Source organism: Maniola hyperantus, chromosome 17 (assembly GCF_902806685.2).
Source record: "Maniola hyperantus chromosome 17, iAphHyp1.2, whole genome shotgun sequence".
Taxonomy (NCBI): Eukaryota; Metazoa; Arthropoda; class Insecta; order Lepidoptera; family Nymphalidae; genus Maniola; species Maniola hyperantus.
Genome location: NC_048552.1, coordinates 7,361,747 through 7,373,267, shown reverse-complemented (window position 1 = coordinate 7,373,267; position 11,521 = coordinate 7,361,747).

Here is an 11,521-nt window from a genome sequence, read left to right as displayed (position 1 = left end):
TTAGACATAAAAGGGAAAACTGATTGACTGACTGAGTGATCTATCAACGCCCAGCTCAAACTAATGGACGGATGGGACTGAAATTTGGCATGCAGATAGCTATTATGACGCAGACATTCGCTAAGAAAGGATTTTTGAAAATTAAATCCCTGAAGGGGTAAAACAGGGGGTTGAAATTTGTGTAGTCCACGCGGATGAAGTCGCGGGTATAAGTTAGTTTGTAAATAAAATGGCAAGATGGTATATGAACCATCAAAATATTAATCGTGGTATGATGGAATATGATTAATATTCGAATAAAGAATGGTATCCTAATTTTCAAGAGCTTTTAAGTTAGTTTGTTTTCGACGACAAACTTTTACTGTAAGGAAAAAATGATAACTCTTCATTTCTAAGCTACTTCTCGGTAGACATACAAGTGTACCTGAGTAGTAATGTTAAGATCAAGAGATCTCGTTCTTTCATTTCAATTTGCTATATAAAAAGTTTGAATATTTTTGCTCGAACCAAATTAAAACGCACGATATCAAGGGTCATTTTTGCAAGCAATTAACCGAAGGAATAAAAAGTTAATTGTCTCCAGTGCAGATAGGTCAACAATCCACGGAAGTAACTTGGACGCAGTCCAATCAATCTTGGAACAAAGCCAAATAAACTTTGTTTTTTAATGAAAAAACTTATTTATAATTGCATCCTGTCAACGTTTATCATGCTAAACTACAGTCCGCGACAGGTTGAGATGGCTATCTGGGTATGAGGCGGGGGGGACGCCCCGCACACCCACACGTCACCTGCACTCGCCCGCCGGTGCGGGCACGCTGACCCGGTGGTTAGCGCAGGAGCTGTACGGGTATGCGGGGCGACTTGCATCCTGGAGACTCGTTTTAAAAATCAAAGAATTTCCACGGGATTTTTGTAACCCTAAATCCACGCGGCCAAAGTCGCGAACATTCATCTTATATTTTATAATATATACCTATCTTCGCTTACAGCTTTTGTACAATATGGAATTCAGAGGCTATGTGCTAACAAGCCAATAGTGGTCGTATTCGGACGCAACATCGTGATATTAAGGCAGTGCCTACTGTGCCGACCGCAAGCACTACGGAATGCCTGAACAATTCCCGGCGTCTCTTGAATTATCTTCGCCTTCGCAATTACAAGGCAAAGGTATTAATTAATATTAAAGGTATTATTATTTTATAATAAATTATAATCTTCATCTAATGGCTATCCTGTTTCACATGACTTGGGTCACGCAATCTCTAAACTAAATTCCATTGCCATCCCTTTGATAGTTCTCCTCGTGGAAAAGGATATATTCGAGTTAGATCTGTCAGTTTAATTTAGTTTGAAGATTGTATACAATAGAATTAGCCTCAATAATAGTTGAAAATTAAAATAAGGTATCGTATACGGGCATGAACCAAATCTTTCTTTGACTGACGCTTTTCATATCCAGGAGATATACTTACTGATTTTTTATTCAAAATATAAATATGCTTCTTCAAAGCGTATTTCAATACATATTATTATGACGAACTTTTCAAACTTACAGCTATTATAGTTTATTTTTTTAAGTTAAGTTTGTTTTTATGTGAATGACACACAGGTGTTCCTATAAAGGTTCCCTGATTCTACGGAATCCTAAAAGAACGCTGATTTGATGTAAAAACTTGCAAATTGGTTATCGAAGATGGATGCTGGTTATCGACAGTTGGATATTATATTACATCTCTTCACACAGATTATGTAAATCAATGGTAAATAGGTCGCTCCCCAGACACCCTTTGTCTTAGAACTGTCAACTTGTCTTGTGATTTACGTATTGAAGGATATTGATGGAGCTCGAGAGGCTTAAGCGAAACATACACGAACGTGTTTCTCGCAGCGATGGTTGCGTCGTGCCTCAGCATTAAATTAACTATGGGTACTAACTGAAGAGTGGTTCTACAAATAATGTAAAGAGACAAATTCCATAATAACTTTTATACATTACTAGCTGATGCCCGCGACTTCGTACGCGTGGATTTAGGTTTTCAAAAGTTCCCCGTGGGAACTCTTTGATTTTCCGGGATAAAAAGTAGCCTATGTCACTATCCAGGTCTTAAACTATACCCATGCAAAAAATCACGTCGATCCGTTGTTGCTCCGTTGCGACGTGATTGAAGAACAAACTAATAAACCAACAAACAAACACACTTTCGCATTTATAATATGGATAGTGATAACCAGCTTGTTGGGAAGTTTAGATCACCGCAGAGACATACTCTCTTTGCATTTTAAAGGTGGTAGAACACTACTACCTTTAAAATAAAATAAAAGTAGCGTGCAAACGTAGTAGTAGGGTCATGATACTTACCTGATGTTAGGTGATTACCACCGCCCATGCACATTTGCAGCACCAGGGGAAGCGCCAATGCGTTGCTGGCCTTTCAGGAGTTTGTTCTTCCGCCCCTTGAATAACGAGGAGAGACCTAAATACCTCCCTTTTCTGCCATCGCATCGCACACCACCAAATATCCATTAGATACCTTTGTATGATATTATTTTGACACTGGGTAAACCCTGGACCAACCAACCAACCACCCTGGACAGACGGACAGATAGCTAGCCGAAACTATAAGGACTCCTTGAGGATACGGAACTTTTAAAAGGAAGATGCACCGTATCGTAGTATAAGTACTACACCACTGAAATGCATTAGGTAGCAACTTTTGTTTATCTTTGACTAGCTGATGCCCGTGATTACATCCGCATGGCTTTAGGTTTAAAATCCTGTGAAAAATCTTTGATATTGCGGGAAAAGTAGCCTATGTCATTCTCCAGGTCTTTAAATAGGTATATCCATCTAGCCATATCCATATATCCAAAAGCCGCGTTGGTCTGTTGCTTCGTTGCGGCGTGATTGAAGGACAAACCAACAAAATACACTTAAGGTATAAACGCATTTGCGCTGCACTGCGCGATGCGATGCGGTGCGGCAGCGCCTTGCTCCATACAAGCTCATACATATTTGCCGCACCGCGTAGCGTGGCGTAAGGCAAAATGCAAGCGTAAAAACCTATTGTATATTATATTGGCCAAATTTTTGGTAAATCTCACCAGTGAGCGTCGCTCAAGTGCGCTTTGCTCCATACAACCTCATATAAACTATATTTGTCGCGCCGTGTCGCGCGGCACTGCGTCGCGCAGCGCATCTCAAGTGCGTTGACACCTTTACGCATTCATATTGTATAGGTAGTGAGGTAGAGATTAATTTATGCACCAGATTTTTCAAAATTTAACTCCATTATTTGTAGGTACCCACATAATTATTATAGTTTTACGTGTTGTAGCATTACTTTAACCGTGCAATAAAGCTGTTTTCTATTCTATTAGAAGGAACCTTTGTATCTGTCTATCCTCGCTCTCGCCGCAGGGAAAGCGATTTCCTTTAAACCCATGTCTCAGCTTAGCTACAATCCATGTTACGTCCAAGACGTATTCTATTTCTGATGAATAAATTTCCCTGTCAATTTCACTATTATCATCTTTTTATGTAAATAAAATGCATAGACATCTGTAGAATAGAAAACACAATTTTGTGAAGAGTTTTAAAACGCATTTGTATAAGTTTCCTAGCTTATGCCCGTGACTTCATTCGCATGAGGTGATGACTACACCAATTTCAACCCCCTATTTTACCCCCTTAGGGGTTGAATTTTCAAAAATCCTTTCTTAGCGGATGCCTACGTCATAATAGCTATCTGCATGCCTTTCAGCCCAATCGGGCCAGTGGATGAGCTGTGCGTTGATAGATCAGTCAGCCAGTTAGTCAGATAGCTTTTCTTTTTATATATAGATATAGATTTAGATAAAAAACTGTCAATATCTGCTCCTAGCCCTATTCAAAGTTTTATTCATCACATAACCTTACTGGTATCTAATAATATAAATTATTAATTGAATAAACTATACTTTAACATAGATTATAGATATTCTTGATAAATAACGCTACAAAGATCTGCGTGAATATATTTTTTGACTCAGATAGGCACTTACATAAATTTCTTATCCGACCAACTTTCCGATATTTTAATCAACAACACCGTAGACAGACGTAGACGACGACGTAGCGTTCCGTAAGATTTTTTATATAGTAAGCTACTCAAGAAATAAAACCGCTTTTAGAACTAGAAACCACTATTAAGTATTCTCGATAGGTGCTGATTATAACGATTTTTGTGATTTCTGAGTTCCAAAATATTGAATAAAAGTTATAAAACTATGCAGAAGACGTACCGGAACTATTTTATCTCATAACGAGTTTCCACCACGCTGCTGCCTTTAAAAGACAGTTGCACCAACTTTCCACACATAACTTTTGACATTAGGGATTTGTACGGCTGGTTCGACACTTCACACTCTTTTATCGTGAAACGAAAACTTTCTTTTTTATGTATTCTGGAAGGAAGTCTGCCACTCTGTTGTTAGTTTTCTATTATTATCATAATATTATGGTACAAGATGCTTAAAGTTTAAAACTGCCTACACTATATGTAGGCAGTTACACTATATCTTATTGATGTAATGTATTTTTATTTTTTTCACATATGTTTGTAAATGTTGTGTTAACTTATAAATGGCGACTACATTTAGTAAGTTATATTTTTAGAATTAAGTTTTTTTTTTAAATGTATTAGTGTAAGTAGCCGTAAGTTAACCTAATAAATAAAATAAAATAAAATAAAATAGTAATATATCAGTTTGAAAACCGGTGATAGTCAATAATTGCCTATTATTTAAGACTTCATGACAATCACCCAAATAGATTCGGGGGTAATTTTTCAGAAATATTAAGCAATCAAATATCCAACAATCCACTGGACGGATCGGCCTGAAACTTGGCACGTAGAAAGCTAATATTATGACGTAGACATCCACTAAGAAAGGATTTTTGAAAGTTGAACACCTAAGGGGGCAAAATAGGGGGTTGAAATTCGTGTAGTCCACGCGGACGAAGTCGCGGGAATAAACTAGTATAATAAATAAGTAATTAGTAAATCTAAAGATTGTTTGTTATTTCTTGACGCCTTAACTACTCAACCGATTTCAACTTCAACAAAGCTTAAGCAGGGGAACCTAGAGATCTTTTTTATTCAGGTATAGAACCTAAATTGACTCAGAGGAACACGCTGGAATAAGCTAGTTAATTAATTAAGTGAATTTAGATTAAACTAACTTTGTGATGAACCATCAGTGTTAGTAGCAGCATTTGTGCGATAATACTATAACTATAATATCTGCTCGGATGTTGGCAGTTAAGTGTAGTTTGAATTTCTGAGCTGAATGCTAAAATAATTCGTCGGTTTAAATTAAATTTGTTTTACGCGGTGAAAACGAGTGAATAATTTAGACTTTAGAAAGTGTCATACTGAATATTTGAATATCCCAGGTTTCAGTTAGCGCTAAAATGTTGTACCAGAGTTTTGCATTCAAACTTTATGTATAATGAGCTCAGGTCTGTGGGCTTCGGCCTCAAAATATTTCGCTTTGAATTCGCATTTTCATCATGATATAGCTACCTAATTCAATTTGTTTAATTAGTTTAGCTGGTGCCGGAACTCTTGATAGTGTTAAATTTGTAATAGTGGTGCCTACATAAATAGGGATGCAATTTCTAATTCTAGGTAAGATTTGCAATATGGGTTGCTAAATGGAACTCCACGGCATTAAATACCTCTCTGTGAACCATGACCCTTATTTCAGTACCCTTATTATAAATGCGAAAGTGTGTTTATTTGTTGGTTTAGTGGTTTGTCCTTCAATCACGTCGCAACGGTGCAACGGATTGACGTGATTTTTTGCATGGGTATAGATAAAGCTCTGGAGAGTGACATAGGCTACTTTTTATCCCGGAAAATTAAGGAGTTCCCACTGGATTTTCAAAAACCTAATTCCACGCGGACGAAGTGGCGGGCATCAGCTAGTGTCCAAATAAAGGGAGCTTCCTTTGCATGATGGTGGACATATTTTCTCTCTTATCTTCTCTCTTATCAAACCTATAACATCGATGACCAATAACAATTGTTATTATTGTTGACGACTCATTCCAGTGCAGTTATGTACATTTCTAAGCTGTCGAAATGTACATTGTATAATTAATACGTACCAGAAATTCTCCGCCGCATATTTTATACAACAAATTGAACATCATCTAAGGCAAGGCGAAGAGCATAATCTTCAATCAGCTTCGCTCGTTTAGGTAGAGGTAAACCTCGAGTCTCGACACTCATAGCTTATTTACAAGAACCATCTTTAAAATTAAATTCTGTATTTACCTTGTACATCATGTACTTAATTAAAACGCGGAAAATTTATTGAATCTATTCATTACACTGTGGTTTAAATAAAATTTATGTTAAAAACATTCTGTATTTTATATCTGTGTTTTTTCTTATTAAGTTACTAGCTGCCCTGGCGAACTTCTTTCTGCCTAGCAGTCGATTCAAATTTTTTAAATTTTTCTTTCCGTACGAACCATCCTCGTACTTCAAGGAATATTATAAAAAAAAATTTAGCGAAATCGGTTCAGCTGTTCTCGAAATTTGCGATGACCAACACATTTAGTAATTCATTTTTATATTATAGAGAAGATTATACTTCTAAGCTCTTCATTGTATTTCAATGCGATGTTACCATCATAATAGAAAATTTCATGAGGAAGATTTCATATTGTGAATTGAGTGATATATTCACGTAAAAATTATAATATGGAGAGGCACCAAAAAAAACAATCTCTATAAACCTATACAGTTAAATAATATGGAGTTATTATGATGATATTATACATGGATCAAATATGTATTATTGAGAAAAGAAAATCAAAAGAGCAAGAAATAGTTCCTTAAGGAGTTTTATGTAGTGCAATTAATTCAGACTAAACGGCTCCCTGTATTTGTATGTTATTCAGGCAAATAGAAAAGGTATTTATTGGTTAAAGAGAACTCGATTACACAGTTTGAACTACTGTGAGGTACTTTAATTGAAAGTTAAGTACTAGTAGGTACGACTGCAAAATATAATTTTGTTTAGTGTAATTAAGTAGCTAAGTGGTGCGTTTTTGATATCATTGCTTATATTATCTTTATTCAATCTTTATCAAATCAGTATTTATCCGGTATGGTAGAATTCCGCCAAGATAACCCGAAGGCCGAAGGGACGCCCTCCAGCACGATGGACCGACGATATACTTAAAGAGGCTTGCGGGAAGTGGCTGGATGAGGAAGGCTGAGGACCGGTTGTGGTGGCGCTCTTTAGGGAAGGCCTATGTCCAACAGAAGACGTCCACAGGCTGATGATGATGATGATGATGATGAACCCGAAGGCAGAGATTTGAATAAGATTTTATTTTAATTTATTCAGATATTATATGGAAGCGGGCTAACCTGGAAGGGGTATGCCAGTTTTATTAAACCCATACCCCATTTTTTTCTACACGGAATCATGCCGGAATGTTAAATCGCTTAACGGCACGGCTTTACCATTACGGTGGTAAATAACCACGGCCGAAGCCTCGCACCAGACCAGACCAGAGAAAATTTTGAAATTATAAAATTCTCAACCGCCACGCGTGTGCGAACTAAGTTCCTGTGAAAAAGGACCCCGGATGGGTTCGAAACTCGTCAGACTAGCGTCGACAAAATACGTGAGTAAAGCCATTTTTTCATACATGTATAATTATAAAATTCCAAACTTCCCCTGCCGGGAATAGAACTCGGAACCTCCCACTATTAAGACCACAGCGCTCACCACTGCGCCAGTCGTCAATACACAGGTGAGCTTGATCTGTTACAGATTGGTATCGTCCCAATTTGCATAGCCTCTGACACATACTTTTCAGTTATACCATTGTGCTTTACGATTATTACAATTTTAACTACTTAGCAGCTTAAGAAAAAAAATTGATTGTGTTGTAGTGTTGGTCAGCAATATTGTATACAGCGCGATAGAACGTTTAATTTGATGAGACATCTATCCCTAATTGGTCTCTACTCTATTGGCTCTCTTTTCGAAATGAAAAGGTCATCGCCCAAATGAAACGTTTCATAAATTGATACTCATACACATAATAACATGACGTGTCTAATAAAGATACTGTCGTTTAAAGAATTCTTTAATACGGCCTACATATCAAAGCATGGTATGAATGAGCGAGCTGATATTCCAATATCGATGCATTCATTTTCGACTTTTTGCCTATTCGACTACCGAAGCTTTCAGCACAACGAGTATTTGATCAACTTTAATGAGAATTCAGTATTGAGAGCAGGGGCATGTAGAATTTAAAAAAAGATACCTACTGTGTTAATTTTTTTTAACAGAGATAGCGAGCAAACGAGCAGGTGGGTCACCTACCCACCTGGTAAGTGATTACCGCCGCCAATAAACATTTGCAGCACCAGAGGAACCGCCGATGCGTTTCCGGCCTTTTAGGAATTTGTTGGTCCGCCCCTTGAATAACCCCATGTTGTAATCTAAAGGGAGTTGATTCCACAGTTTGCATGTGCGTGAAAAAAGAATCTTGCACAACAGGTGTTCAAGTGCTCCAGAAACCCAGGTGGTGAGGGGGAAATTGATTGCGGTGCCATTCAAATAAAAATCAAGTTTCAATAGTTTGACGGTATACTAACTAGTAGATTTAAATATAATCGTAATGGTCGTAATAGATAGCGCGACATACCTACGCTCTTTCCCATTCAAAAAACTTTCATACGCATTCCATTTCTATTTATTTCAAAATTAACACCATGTCAATGTTGCTATCACGTCAAACGCACGCAGTATCATCGTACGCTTTGTGTCTTTCAGGCTTCTTTATGAATGGGTTATTCTGAAAAGTTTTCCGAACTGAACAAATATAAAACAGGGTTTTCGGATATTAAATTTGTAGGTAGGTACCATAGGTACGTAACTAAAATCCAAAAAAGAGCAATGCCAACTCGTTTACATTAGATATACATTAATTATAGTTTTATACATTAGCTATAAGATGTACAGTTTTTCCATCATCAAGCAAAATGAGTTTAAAAGATCGAGCATAACGAACCCCGTAGGTGTACTGTTTCAAAATTACGGTACAGGCAAAATATTTACACAACCAATATGTTTTTCATCGTAGCTGTATTTTTCCGCCTTTTCATAGCCCCAATATATTATTCATGTGCATTTTCTGTGTTTCCATATATAATGAAGATTGTTTTTCATAATAGAGGATTACAGTCCTTTAAATGCCTAATTTTAGTTGTTTAACTGGTGCTCCTTACTGCACTGTAACTTGTATCAAAATGTTGTTTTTTCAATGTCCTTTGAAAATGTTATTTTTACTATGACTTTATATAGAGTGAATCTGACACCACTACCTACTCTGAAATTGGGAAGACTAGGTGCAAGAATTTTCTTCAGCTGTCCTCCAAGCTTAAGTTTGAAGATGACACGTTCTTCAACCTGACTGTAAATTTTATTACAAGCCCAACTTCTCTTCCGGAAGCGTGGAATTCTAATGGAACGTTGAGTGTCTATGGCTCCCTAGTGGGAGAATGTAGAACTCCTACGCTCCTACTGGGAGCAAGGGAGTGGGATTATTATGAAAAATTACAATTTTTAATATTTTTTTGTGAAGTGAACAGAAATTTACTGTTTTCGGATTTTTCCATTTATTTGTTCTATATGGCGTACCTACCTGCCAAATTTCATGATTCTAGGTCAACGGGAAGTACCCTAGATAGGTTTTTCAGACAGACAACAAAATGATCCAATAAGGATTCCTCTTTTTCTTTTTGAGGAACGGAACCCTAAAAATAGTCGTAAGCCCCATCGAGCCTTCAGGACTAGTACACATGAAAATCTGATATGTCATTTCTTAGTAGTGAAATACATAACCGCATTAGGCAAGTTTATTATGCTGAATAATATTCCCCTTTCCTCTCCGCGTAGCGTAAAGCCTGTACTAGGAGTACGTATGATGAAAGTGCAACGGGTTGGGTTTGAAACGGCGACCTTTCGGATTTCAGTCCGCTCCTTTAACCGTTGAGCTATCGAGGTTCTAATAATTGGCACATAAACAGTTAATAAAAATAAACGACACTTTATTTAATGAGAATGTTCGTGCCAGGGTTTTGTTTATAAGCTAAGAAAAATCTGCTTATTTTCAGCTAAAGCTGCTTAAGAAAAACATATAAATGCTTTCTAGGTTAATGTTAAGTGCGCATTCATCCCGAGTGAGCATTGACCTCGTTTGAAGGTCTCTGCGTTTTAGGTTTCTTCTCAGATTCTAGCCTACTTTTAATACTTTTTGACCTCGAGAATTAGTTCATTCTCAGTTTAATTAGTTTTGTGGTAAACTTTATCACTACACAAATTCGTTAAAACCAGAAATTGAGATACGTGTTTTACATAAAAACGAGCAAACTAGCAGGCGGTTCACCTGATGTTAAGTGCTATTACTGCGCAAGAATAGCGCCAGAGGGACCTTCAATGTGTTGCTAGCTTTCAGGGGCGGGTGTGGGATTTGCAGGTGGGCGAACCTGAAGGCCAAACTTATTAAAATATTAGTAAATGCAAGGAAATGTTAAACTGCAGGCTGCAGTGCATGATGCCGATGACTTGTGGCTCAAAGAAAAGCCTTTCATAGACGTGACTATCATCATCATCATCATCATCATCAATCCATCGCCGGCTGTCTACTGAGCTCGGGTCTCCTATCAGAATGAGAAGGTGCAGGTAATTAATTGTGTTTATAATATTATTCTATTTAGTACTTCTAATCATGCTAGAACTTGTAGCTGCCGTGGACTTTGTTTGTATGTGGAAGGTTTCACTATAGGCACCTCTTAGTTTTAGTACCAAACGAATATAAAAATAAAACATAAAAATATATACTTACGACCTATTTAACATTTAAAATTAAGATGAAAGGAACTTAATTGACAAATGGATATTGCTAAAATTTAATACTCTCTCTTTGATACGCTATTTGTAACAACGAGATTATTCCACTCTGAAACATGTAATTGCCACGTATTCATGAATATGGTAATTAAATAAATTGAATTATTGCTCATGTGTAATACTTGGGCCCATTCAAATCCGTCATTTAATTATTGATTAAAGACAAAGTTAAAGTGATAACATTTGAAACACCTGCGGCAGCTAATATTCTGACCTAGTTGATTCGCCTGACTTCGATAGATTTTCTGAAAATCCTTAGCGCGCTCCCCAGCGATTTCCATTCAAACGTAGTTTATTTTAAAGTTACTCAGGCTCAAAGATTAATAAAGAGCCGGTGTAATTTTGAAGCTAAGTACGTATTTTACGAATATATGACAAATCACACGTTAGTTTCTAAAACGTACCTACAAAATTTCATTGAAGTAATATTTATATGAAAACCCAACTACTTTTGTATGGAACGCTCTAAGGAGAGCACTACGTTTACTTCTCCCAAGGATAAATCTACCTACATTCAAAATCCAAAGTT